This window comes from Macrosteles quadrilineatus, unplaced genomic scaffold (assembly GCF_028750875.1).
Source record: "Macrosteles quadrilineatus isolate MER2022 unplaced genomic scaffold, UCM_ALF_1.0 Scaffold_7__1_contigs__length_78375512, whole genome shotgun sequence".
Classification (NCBI taxonomy): Eukaryota; Metazoa; Arthropoda; class Insecta; order Hemiptera; family Cicadellidae; genus Macrosteles; species Macrosteles quadrilineatus.
The window spans coordinates 31,405,119-31,419,294 of record NW_026542600.1 but is presented as its reverse complement, the minus strand read 5'-3'; positions in this window follow the sequence as shown (position 1 = coordinate 31,419,294).

The following is a 14,176-nucleotide window of genomic DNA, read 5'->3' as shown; positions in this document are numbered from 1 at the left end:
GTTGGCTGGATGGCTGGATGGCTGGATGGCTGGATGGCTGGATGGCTGGATGGTTGGATGGTTGGATGGTTGGATGGTTGGATGGTTGGATGGTTGGATGGCTGGATGGCTGGATGGCTGGTTGGCTGGATGGCTGGATGGCTGGATGGCTGGATGGCTGGATGGTTGGATGGTTGGATGGTTGGATGGTTGGATGGTTAGATGGTGGGTGGCCGAGCGGCCATGTCGGTGCCCGGGGCTCCAGTGACGAGCGACGCTCAGATGGATCCGCGGGAAACCAAATAAAAGGCGTGATGAGTCGATGTTAATGGGGGATATTAGAGCCAAGATTGATAGTGTTGGGAGCGAGCGGGAAAATAAAATGGCCGCCGGTCGTTGGGAATACCTCGTGGAGAGGTCGGTCGTATAAACAGTGGTTTATAGTCACCATATACTGTATATGAGAAGCGGGGACCCCCGCGGGTCCGGCTCTCGGGCTTACAAATATATTAATCAGTGGAAATATAAACAATTAGAGAGGAGACTCGGCCGGTCCAGAGATAGCATCCAACGACCTCCTGACAGTTATATTAGAGGAGATTATCGGCCAGCCTGCACCCATACACGGGCTCTGACACGTGAATTTATACCTACACGGTGTGTTGTAAATCATCGACCCGATCCCACCGCTCCTCGCTCTTTGGCTCTCTCCAGAGTCAGCGAGTAGCGGATGGCGGATAGAACGTATAATCATCGAACTGATGCATATGGCCGATGAAGGGAGTTCTTCAATACAGAGAAAGTTCTTTCACCTCAAAAGAACGACCTACTATATAATATTTTAGGTATTATAGTTATGCATACCTTATGCTTGAGGTGAGCTCAAAACCTGCGGGTCAAAGCATCATACCATGCCGATGTAGTATGATGTGTATGATATACGCTAGACAGAGAGGAGTTAATGCCTTTCAAATACTTTCTCTTTGACAATGTTTCTTTTGCTATACGAAACATAAAGATTTGAGTACACCGTGTAAAGTGAGTGGAAGTGGTCACCACGGCTTTGATTTTAAAAGAATCTTAGCGGATGCAATTCTGCGGACTTTCCACGAAAAAAATGTATGAGCCGATATTTGAACTACATTCCTGTTTTATATTCTAATGGAAGATTCACGAGATAGAGTTGCATAATGTTTCGTTATTATAATAATAATCGATAAATATTTAAAACTTGTGGTGACATATCATTCGTTACTGAAACTTTTGTTATTGTTTTCAATAACTTACGTGTTACGTAAGTCCTCCAAGGTCTTGAGAGTAATGTTACTTATTTACTTTTCAAATTATTGATCATAAACATTATTTCTCAATCAAACATTGTATAAACTATTTTTTCGAGCGTTGAGTACTGCAAACGAATATTCGATTGCCTGAGCTACATAATTATATCCCGAATTTAAAATCCGTGACATTTAACCCGACCATTTTCTCAAGGATATTCTCCTATTATATTCCCCAGGGTGCTAGGACTCGTTTTGACACGCTAACAAATATTATAATTTTTAAATTGCAGGACGCGCCGGACCGCCTAATCTCTAACCACAGAGTAAAATTCGGGAAGGATGTTCCCTAATGTAGTTTGAACTGTTAAATAATGGTGTGTTCTGGCAGCCGAGGGCAGAGTAGAGCTGCGGCCTCAATTTGGAGAGCCATATTGTGGCGAGGGGGGCTAGAGGTACAGGGTACGGGGGACGGGGGGTCACTTTACGAGCACACCGATGATTACCTTCTGCTACCTCCATTGTCCCCCACCCCTCCCTCCCCAGCGATTGTAACGCCACAGGTGTTGTTGACCGACTCATAGTTTAATGAGTAAATTATCCAAGTAGAGTCTTTGAAAAATCGTCGTCCCAGGATCGGTTTCGCAGCACATTGCCTCGATAAATTGAGCCCGTCCCGGTCCGGTCGCGGTCGTTCCTCCTATTCATTGTCTACGTTTGGAGGTTCGCTGCTTCCTCTGACAAAGAATCCGCCGTTAAAGTAATTATTTCGTCCAATATTGCAGGGAATGATAAACCTTCGCCGAACACTCCACGGTTCGCGGTCCGCGACGATTATGTCGTAAACTGCGTCGCTGCCGCTGATCGGTGCAGGAATGCTTTGGAGGTTCTTTCTGCAATTCCGTTTTACTGTGATTGGCTTTGTTTGCAACACCTGAAGTAAGATGGAAGTCTCCACAGTAGAGTTCAAATTAGAAATACAATTTTACTTGTTTTGTGTAATAAAAGCTTGACGAACACAGACTTCATTTTGGGTTTTTGTTAGGTTATCTGAAAATTAGTTAGCGTCTCGTACTCTGTTGAGAGAGTTGATAGCCCAATACGACCCCCGGAATCCACACGGTCCACCGAGATTGCGCCACTAGGGCCAGGTAGACACCTGTAAAGCGCCACTGCCAATTCTACCCCCCCAAAACGCACCGTCATTGCACCAATGCGGCATTTCTTCAAGTTCAGAAAATACTTAAAGTTCATCTTTAGTTTCCCCCTTCATTATCGGGTTGGGTTAGATTAGGTTAGGTAAGGTTATGTTATGTTAGGTTTATTCACTTTTTAAAAAAACCTTCCCGCTTAGGATAGGTTAGGTTACATTCCATCTTCGGCCCGATTACCCGGCTACCTGGGGGTAACTGGGGTAGCGTTGGCGCAATCCCGGTGCGTGCCAGGTTGATCCTTTTTAACCCTCACATAACTGGTGCAGTCCTGGTCTACCCAATCCACAAACCGGGCCGGGGTTCCGGGATGTTCCGGATCGGTTTATACGATCGCCGGTAGTTCCATTAAAATTTGTGGGGTTTGAACCATTTCCAAAAATTTTGAGTTTCATACTTAATAAATCTAGCGCTGACACTGATAAAAGACTCAATTTGAATTTACTATGCAATATTAGATAACATTTCTTTTATAAACTTTATGAACTTTATGACCGTTTTTTAAAGTAGCTGTTTCAGTTTAGTCCTTAGAATTGAAAAGTTTCACATAACAGCATTGTTTACTTTGATAGTTTTACTCATAACAACACGGGTAACATTTCGATGCATCACTGTCACTATCAATGAGAGGCAACTCGCGTAAATAGTGTTAACGACCCTCGTGGCAATTTTTAGTCACTCGCCAAGGCTCTTGCCTTAAATTTTCTACTCGTCTCGTTTACACTATCTTAAGGCAATCGTTGCTTGAAAACATGCTTGAAACTATTACCACATATTTTTATTAATACAGTATTAAATGTCATTTGCTTTACTAAGACACAATTATTAAAAAAAAACAATAATAAAGCAAGCAAATATTTTACACTATTTACATTAGCTTGGGTTTGATGATACAGGGGAACTTAAATTCCTCCTAGGGTACAAATTAAAGGGCAATATTTTCGTAGTCCTTGAGACGGTTTCCTAGCGAGCTCGACTCCCGTTTTGTCTGATGACCACTAATAACAGTCCCGGGTCTGAGGTGAGCAACCGCTAGCAGAGCCACAGATGGTTCCACGTTTTTCATGCTATCAATTGCTTATAAGAAGCTGTCATTTCTGTTGGAGAACCTATGTAAAATGCGCAGTTCCTCGAGCAAGTTCAGTGAAATATCAGTTACAATGGTATAAATGTATTTATTTATTGATGGAGTAGCATTTTTTACATGCAAGTATATTATTTAAATAGCATAAAATTCAAATGATAACTATAAAGAATATACAATTTCATTAACAATAAAAAAACTAACAATAAATACGTTGAAATATGGTTGGCATTCTATAATATAATACCTTATAATAACTGTACTTATAATGTTTGTTATCTAATTGACCAGGATGTTTGTGCAAAATATGAATAAAAACTCTTGAACGGTTTACAAATGGCGGCTTTTAAAAATATTTGATGCCAACTTTCATGAATACCGTGAATTCTACAAAATAATTGCAAGACATGTAAAATCTAGTAAATTTTATGCAGATTACAACGATATCTTGCAGGCTTAGTTTGGACCAAATAACTGAAAAATTAATTTTATTCTTGTCTTACCTACAGTTTTCTCCATTTATACAATGTTAAATAAAACTACTTTTTCACATTGTTTAAATAGAGAAAATGAAGGTATGGCAAGAAAACAATTAATTTCTTAGTTGCAGGAAATGTAAAATCTAGTAAATTTTATGCATAGATTGCAACGATATCTGGTACTTTCTTGTTAAAGGAAAAATTCATTATCATCGATGATTTTTTTCTCGATATATCGATATTAACAAATTGAAACATATCAGCTGACAACTACGATAAATATTGTTCAGTATCAACAAACAATATTGAAATGAAACTTTTATAAAAAAATAACCTAACATAACTAGCCAAACTTGCTGTGTAACATTTAAAAATTCCGAGTTTAACTTGCCTTTTCTGTTATCGAAACGGCATTTTTAAATGGTACAGCAAGTTTGGTTGGTTATGTTAGGTTAGCTTAGAACAGTTTCATTTCTTAATCCATATAATAGACTATTTTAGCCTAAACAAGATCAGTTGTCAATTTGTAATGGTTAATTTACAATGTTAATTTTTGTAAACAAAAATATCGATATATCGAGAAAAAAATCATCGATAATAATGAATGTTCCCTTTTACAGGAAAGTACCCGATATCTCATAGGCTTAGTTTGGACAAAGATTAACTGAGAAATTAATGTTTTTCTTGCCTTACCTACAGTTTTCTCTATTTATTCAATGGTAAATTGATAAAACTGCTTTTTTACATTGTTTAAATAAAGAAACTGAAGGTATGGCAAGGAAACAATTAACTTCTTAGTCGACATCTTTGTCCGAACCAAGATTATGAGATATCGTTGTAATCTACATTAAATTAACTACATTTTTCATATGTTGCAAGTATTTTGTAAAATTAACTGTTTTCATGGGATTCGACATAAAATATTGTTTAAAGCCGCCATTTTTAAACGGTTCAAGAGTTTGTATTCATATTTTACACATAAATAGTGGTTAATAAGATAAACAATTTTACAGAATTTCAACGCTGTAGCTTTTTTTTTGGGCAGTTAAGGAGTTATGAATGTTTTTGTAAAACTCATGTACAGACAGATAAACCGAAAACTGAATGAGATAGGACTCATGTTATATACATTTTTTGTTTCTTTTGAGATGCTGAATAACGTGACAAAGTTTGTTTAATGGTTACAACAACAATATAAACAACATCAACAACAATATAAATATAAACACACAACAACAACAACAAATAACAACACAATATAACAACATAATGATGAACAAGATAAATTAGGTTGACAAGATGTATAACCCGAAAGAGAAAAGGAAAATAAATAAGGTTTATTACACTGCATATGTGGTCGGTATCTTTGATTATAGATTTAGCTCATATGGTCTATGAGGTAACCAAAAAGAACTTCCATAGAAGTCCATGGAGTCCTTATTAATGAGATATTGTGAGAGGTTGCGTTTAAATGAGGCAAGGGTTAAGGAAAAATGTCGATATCCCGGGGAAGAAATTTATTCGCTTTGTGCTGGATATGAACCATTGGTATGTTTGTCCAATGCAGATGTCTAGCAAACAATGTCTAAGTTGATCTAGAGAAGTTAATAAGATTTGGAAATGAACCAGCTCCAGAAGGACAGGACAGTCGATTAAGCCATTTATAATCTTGAACAGAAACAAGACGTCTTGAATGTCTCTCAGTAGCTTTAAAGAAAGAAGGAAGATGAAGCTACGCAGCAGACATGTCAAGTCAGAGATAATTTAAGCGTAATCCCACCGTACTGATAAATCTTGTCTTTATTTTTTTAATCTTCTCAATGAGTTAGATCTGGTAAGGATTCCATACTAGAGAAGGAAATTTAAGGTGAGGGCAAGCATAGGAGATGTACATAACCCTTAAAGCATTGGGGTTATGAATATTCTAAAAGCACGAAAAAAGAGTCTAAGGCTTCAGTTAGTCCTCGCACAAGCACTTGCAGCTCGATACTCTGAACTGAGTAATTTCCAGATCGTTGAATTATTTTTCCATATTTAGAGTTGCAATGTGAAGGTGAGAAGTGTAAATGTTTATCATCTTGGTTTTGTGAAAGGTGATACATACAACAGTGCACTTGTCCAAGTGCCTCATATAGTACCTCATTATAGTACACCATTCCTCCACCAACCTGAGATCGTTCTGGAGAGACGTGAAGTCATCTATGGATTATACGGATCATTTAAGCTTGTCATCGTCGACAAAGAAGATATGTGACTCATTAAGGATCAGAGAGAGATAGTTTACAAAGACGTTAACCAACAAGGTACCAAGATGGGATCCTTGTGGTAGACCGAGTGTAGCAGTAAACACTCTAGATATTTCTGAGCCATATTTTGACATGTATCGAACGGCTTTCTAGATAGCTTCCAAACTAAAGTAGTAAATTTCCATGGATACCCAACCACTCCAACTTCCTTGTCAGTAAAAAGTGGGGACTCTAAAATAACAAAAAAATAAAATAAAATTATAATAAATAAAAAGAATAAATAGATCTCTAAAATAATAAACAATGTCGGTTACTTTAAAATATAAGAATGTCTTGATGTGTAGTAGTGGGATATTTAAATTAGTGATTTGTTAAATACTAGCACGAAATAGAGCGTTTGTTGGTTTTTTGCAAGATATGAATAAATAAACATAACATTACATTTTTTTATAACAGAAGTAATACTAAACCCAATAGTTCGGGTGTGTTTGGTTAGTATTTCAGACTTCAATATGAGAGGAAGGGGCAGCCCTCGGCATTCACAAAAATTAAATGGGGATTGACTGCTTTTCCTGTAAATCATTTTAAATGTCGCTGGCGTAGAAACTAACAAAGCTGGTTGCAATGCTGCATGATCGATTACTGTTCGTAAACAAATTAGTTACCAGTGATTTGATTAAAATGTAAAATATGTGTGATTAAATTGCTAAACTTGAAGCTGACACTTCCATGAAAAAAAAGATATAGGATAGTGAGGTGGATCAAAGATATAAGTCACCAAATTTCTTAGTGTCTTGATCATCGGATTTTAACGAATAAATACATTTAATTGTGATAAATAAATAAATCACAAATCTGTCTTGTTTGTAAGATGAACAAAGATGATTATGCAAATTGTTTAACGTCCATTAATGTACAGTACGTCTTACACGGATATAACACGTTATACACGAATATATTCTCAGTTTGTGGTCAGAATTTATTTAACAGATTACCAGTACTTATGTTTACGTTCTATGCAGAAAAGGATCATATTATACAGTTGAAAGGCCGATTGAAACAAATCGAAACCATCCGAATTAAAAACTCAACAGAAATTGTGGTAATACCATCTGTATCAGTAAATCCACTTAAAAATCATGAAAAGGATCATAAAAATAAATCCAAAGCACGCCGCAATTCACTGTACAAACTATTGTCGATCTCTTATTAGAGAAGTAAAAATACTAAAAGTCTTCTCTCCAGTCTTGAGCCCAACGTTTGGTCGTTGCAGGATTGGTCCTGCAGCGAAACCGGCTACTCGACCATAAACGGCAAAAAGCTCATCGGAGGACGCCAAGGTAGAAATTAAATATGCTGCTCATTGCTATAGTACCTTCCCTCCCGTTTAGTGCTTCGGCGAAATGAACTGATTAGCATAGAAATGCTGCACATGCGATGGCTGCCGTGATGATCCGCTGTTTTACCGACCTGTCCGGCACTCGTCTTCTCCGCGCCCAACATAAATATCTTTTTAGATCAGAAATCGCAGGTGGCTCCATTCTGCAGCAGCTTTCATTTTGTTCGTATAAGTTTATGCGAGACCAGATCTCTGAGTTTGATGGTGGTCTTGGCACAAGACTTGGGTTACTTAGGTCTCTGATCAAGAGGAATAAGAAGTTCTATTTCACCTATGGTTGTTTTACTATGAAAACACTAGATTATTTCAATGTCCACGCAAAATTGTTTTTGTCTAAAAAATTGGATGTAAGATACAGTCTTAATAGTAAACTGAAAATATAATACAGTAAAATACAGAACCACGTCTCAAATAGTAACAAAAGCATGTCAAATATGTTTAAAGTCATTAAGAATGCAGTCTTTCCGTTTTCAAATCAATTCAAGTTTAGCCCATTTCCATTGGATATTTTTCGGTTTTCAAACCACCATTACGGACAGCTAGAAACTGACAAAGTCACACCATGACGGTGTCTGTAACAAATAAAATGAATTTATATCTAATATCTAACTAATATTTTGCAGCCGTTGATCTGTACAAAATAAGTGAAAATACATCAGTTTTCTTCTTTGCTTGTTCAAAAGAATGTTATAGAGTATTAACTTTTGTACTCCGACGAATATTGAAAAGTCCACTTAACACTTTGGGCGGGAATTTCATAGCATAGTGGTTTTGAAGCACTTACATGTCAAATTGGCCTCAAACCCATGATGGTCCTTCGAGCCGGATGTGTCAGTGTGTTTTTCCGCCACGTTTCTTGCACAGGTTTACCGATTAACTCTTTATTAGAACGGGATGTAAATTGAGTCCCAACGCGCAATTACCGTCTCGACCAAAGTCCAGGTTCCACGGTTACCAACTTGTGAAAAAATACGTCCAGTCTATAATTACCTATAATTAGTTTATGAGCGTGTCCTGTACTCGCTGTGGGGTGACAGATGTCGGACCACCTCTCAGCATTATTAGTCGCAATTGTTGTTTGTGGCGCATGTGTGATGGGTCCCGTCGTCGCTGTCGTCGGCTATTGTCTACGACGACGACGCAGGCGCGGTGTCCGGTGAGTGGGGACCCCACACGCACTGCGCACTCGCACTCTCCTTCCGTATCCTGTCTAACTTTATGTTACAAAAGGAGGAGAAAAAGATACCGTTCGTAAATATATAGTACCTGTAGTAAATATATAGTGTAACCGTTGTTTGAGGAATACACATTTTTTTCTCCTGATGTAATATAAAAGAAATCTCAAAAAGAAGTGCACAATGAACGATTTATTATACTTATTGGTAATTCTATTATTTGATTACTACGGTTTTTAAGTACCTCTTTGCCTAGGTTACTAAATGACATTATTTTGATATAGTAATAGAACTTAACAATATGTTAAGTACAGATTTATAATTCTAAAATACAAATATTCGAATACCAATTTGAGTATGTTATGTATACTCGTATTCCGTATCCCGTCTAACTTGTGTTCTATTTTTGTTACAGAAGGAAAAAAACAAAATAAATCTATTTGTAAATATATAGAACAGTTGCGTTTAATCGTTAATTAAGGAAATAATAATTACATACCGTTTTAGTATGCAATAAAAATGTATCAACATCAGTTACACCGGTAAAGGATTACACAGTTACAAGTTAAAGGGATTTGTTCTGTTTATAGGTAATTTTGTGTATTGTTTGTCTCAGGCTAAAATTACTTCTTTTCAACGATCTTTAATATTCAGCAAGATGCAAAGCTATATAGGCCTACATTATTGTTAAGTAAACTATAATAGTCTATATAGACATTTTTTTGTTACACGATCAATTTACTGTAATTGCTGTGATGGCAGTGAATATTCTGTCCTTATGAGGTAAATCTCATTGAAAGCATCATATTCAAAGTTTTTTACTTTTGTGCTGAAATCAATAAAAATATCTTTAATTTATTACAAATTTACAAGATTTTTCTAAACCGCAAAACTCAAACCAAACAATGTTTATATTTCACGAGATTATGGAATCTCTTCGCTCTTGGGGATCTAATAAGCGTAGGTTTCCGATCAGTAGCTTTGAGCTATGACCGAGAATCAAGATTTAAGTCATTATTATTTCAATTAAAAATAAAGGTAAAGGTCAACATACTTTATTAGGAGACCCTTTAAAAGTAATAGTAACTGAAAAAAATAAACTATAGCAGAAATTTACCATTCAAAGAAAACAAACAAACGTAGGGCACTTTCGCAAAATCAAACAAATATCTACGATGATCTTGAAGTGCAATTGGTTATAATAACAGACATCGTTGCAAGTATTTTACCAAATAATGTTTTCAACTGATTTCCTACATTTTAGGCAAGACTGGCTCCTGTATTATCAAGTGTCAAATGAGATTCAGCTGCAAAAGAATCCTAGCATTGATCGGCTGGGAACCTTAAGCTACTGTTCTTTTTTTGAATAGGTATGAACCTTCTCGACCCCAGTAACAACATCCCATAGTCTAAATCTAAATCCTTTAAGCACAATGCTATGGAAAACAATTATGGCATACTTAATCAGCAACCTAACTTAAATATAAATTGTTTTTTTTTTAATCCAAACCAGTCAAGGCAAAAGTATAGCATTATATAACTTAAAATCATTATTTGGTTTCATGTTAAAGTAATGAGAACTGAAGCATTTTTTTTTAGATATAATTGCAAAACATTCAAATTTGTTTAATGAGAACTGCATGCTGTTTAGCTTTCTACAAAAACAAGTAAGATCTAAAATAAAACTAAACTAATCACTTCATATGAACAAGTTATATAAGACTCCCATTTATTACTGTACTACTGTATTACCAAACATCAAAAGTAATAAAACATTTTATCTTCATTAGATAAAATGAATGAAATGTTATCATTTGCTGAGTCGTTTCAAAACGATGAAAACAGTCCTCAGTCATTAACCCATTGCGTGTTAAATGTAAACGTTCAAGTATAAATATGAAAAAAGTCACTAAAAAGCAAATCATAGATGGATTATATAGGTATTATGGATGGTATATAGGTATAAAGGTTGTGGAGGGATAAGTAAAGTAAAGGGTTGTTGGCCATAACTTTTACAATAGAACAAGTTACTGTCCAGCTGATTTACCAGTATGTGAATGGATAATTAAAACATATATTTAAGTTATGAAGCCCTATTAATGTACAACGAGGAGCACAACACCAGACCAGCTTGCTGCCAAAGAACATTGGGTATTTAAAAGATGTATACCGAAGTATTGCATTTATATATTATGGTTATGGCTAAACCTATAAATACGATGCTTACAAATTAATTAGCTAATCAATACTTTCCGTGTAGAACCTCTATCAACTACTATTTTTCTTTTCGCTAGCAAAAGCTAAATCTTGATTAGTGTTACAGGTAACAAAGCTGGGTGAAGCTATAATGCTTTGTCCAAACCATATTAAGTTGTCGTCACTTAACACCACCAAAGGGTGATATAAATGTTAAATGAGTATCTCCTTTGAAGCAAAGAAGAGCCACATAATTATGTCAGTGGCTACTTTATAATATATAAAGTATGTATACGCGTAACCATAGATTGAAGAGTAGCACAAGATAGATTACTACAATGTAGATGTTTACTCAACAAGCTGCTGGAAATGGTCATGTACATTACAATCCTATTAAATGTCATTAATCGATCCCAAACTGATTGATTTCGACCTGGTGGCAAATCTTTCTCCAGATATTTTTCATTTACATCTTTTTTGACCAAGGTAAAATTTAATTATAAAGTTTGTCAAGCTAAGGTTGTTGCAGAAGGTATTCTCACGTAGCTCCTTGTCAGTAGAATTTGAAATTCAAATAATGGATAGTTTAGACAAAGGGAGTTTAGTTTTAGAGAACAGTAATCCACCTTTTCAATATTTAAACTGGTGACTTACCAGCCATTTTCTCTATGAAGCTTATTTAACCCCTCAATCAAGTACATTTATCATATTAAAATATCCCATGCATTTAAGTGCAATTAAGTATGATGTATCAGATCATAAAATCTTAAATAGATAACGATCGAGTCGGGAAAGTAAATCAAAAACGAGTGAACACGTAGGTTCATGCTTCAACTTGAAAATTATGACATTAATATAATAATGAACTAAAGTACTCTACATGAGACCAGCTGTATGAAAAAAAAACTATCAGCATTATCCTAATTTTCATTATGGGTTGCCAAATCATACGTTACCTATCATCCTTTTCTCTACCTGATATAGCCTGTTGCTGAATAATTCATTCCTAGGCATATTTTTATGGTGTATATGTTTATGAAATCGAAACACACTAAATAGAGGGATAGGAATGAGTAACAAACAGCCCGGCAGTGGCAAACGTCCTTTCTTGGCCCTTGGTCTCTAGAATATGCGGGAGGCAGCTTCGAATGATACAGCTGAAGTTAATTATGTCGTTGAACCGTGCTGCATCTCAACCACAACCGGCCTCAGATTGTTGATGTGGTTTTCAACTTTGTTGCAACAATCGTTCCCATCTGGTTCTATAATTGCACACAATTGCAGCCCAACCACAAACGGCTCTAGACTGTGGATGCACAACTCAGATGATGGAGAATGGTGCATTATCCAACACCTACATCAAGCCGCCGACCACAACAGACTGATGGAAGCATCAACTTTGTCGCTACAATTGTACCCAGCTGAATGTATAAATTTGCTGTAATGTTCCATGTCACAACAGGTTGTAGATTATTGATATGATGTTTGCCTTTGTCGTTGCAGTTTTGATCATTCGAATTATTGTGGAAAATTTCCCCAACGCCCAACCACAATCGGCTGTGACTGCAGACAGTGAAAATTGATGTTGCTATACAGTTATACCCAGACGATGGATAATTGTGCACCAGGCCTCACACTGATGGCAGGATCTAGGATCATTATCTTTATTTTTACGACTTAACCCACCTCATTGTTTTTTCACATTGTATGATAGTAGTTCATCCATCGCATGATTGCATGTAGGTTGTTGATGGGATTTTCAACTTTGTTACTTTGTTGCTACAGTTGTTTCAATCTCATAGTATAGTTTCAAGGATTGTGGCCCAAACACACAACGGGCAGACTGTTGTTGAGACTAATACTGCTATAGGCGATCCCAAATTATGTATAATTGTGCATACCCAACACCCACATAAAGCCGCAGACGGATGGAAGGATCATCTTTGTTGCTACAGCTGTACCCATCTGATTGTACGATTGTACCCAACCATTGCGTGTAGATTCTACGTTGAATGTATAGTATGTTGGGGCATCGTCTCCTTTGTTTCGTCACTCAAGTTCTGAGAAATCAATAAACCAGCCTACGTGAGGGGCCTACGTGATCCACACAGGCCACGCACATTCTCCTACTCTAATTGTACCTAGTTATATTAACCTGTAACTAGCGCGGACCGAGGTCGCGATATTAAATCATTATCGGCCGAACCGGTTCCTTCCCTCTCCCCTCCCCTCCCCGAGTGATTGCTTCATTTCAACAGCAGCCGGGAAGCGAACCAAGATGGCGGCCCCCCCACCACCACCCCATGGCGGTCGCTTTAATCCCGAGCCTAATCGCTTCTACCTGTTTTACAAATCAATATCCGAGCGATCCGTATAATTAAACTATCTTTTATTTATTTTTACGGTGTTTTTCAAAAGGAAAATTACTTTAACAGGTGCCTACTTCGACAAAATATGCGACAGCAGCCGGCCGAATATTTAAGCCGGCCGGTTACTCGACGGCTTAACAGTCTAATTGCACTGCTTTGGCCAATAGCCGCTCTCGCCGTAGCCGACACATATAGCCGTCGCGGCGGCTGAGTTGCTGTACTTGTTTAACTAATATTACTCTGGTTTCTCAGAGCTCTTAAACACTTCATCTAAGCCTGGCCACCACAAAACAAAAACTAGGAAATTAAATTACAAAACTAAAAAAAATCCACAATCTCATTTGTTGGAATGGATAAGCTTTTACTCGAGTTCAAAAACAGGTGAAATATTCCTCACCTGGAACTTTCCCCAACAAAGAAAGTTATCCTTTTGTAGTTAATATGAACTATAATACATCGTAATTGATTTGTATAGTTTAAGGTAATACACGATCAAATCACATCAGCTTTAATTTTAAACCACCAAGACTGATATTCGAACAATTCCATAATGGCATTAGGAAATCTTTCTATAAGTTTTGTATACATATACCCACGTAGTTTAAACATTTGCCAACCAATTGGTATGTTGTAAAATTCCTTGATTTAGTTTAGCAAGTGTTCATGAAAACTAATCAACCACGAATGTGCTCATCTGTTTGGCCCTTAAATTTCAATGAATTATATTGTTTACTACAGTAGCATTTCGAGTCCCAAAT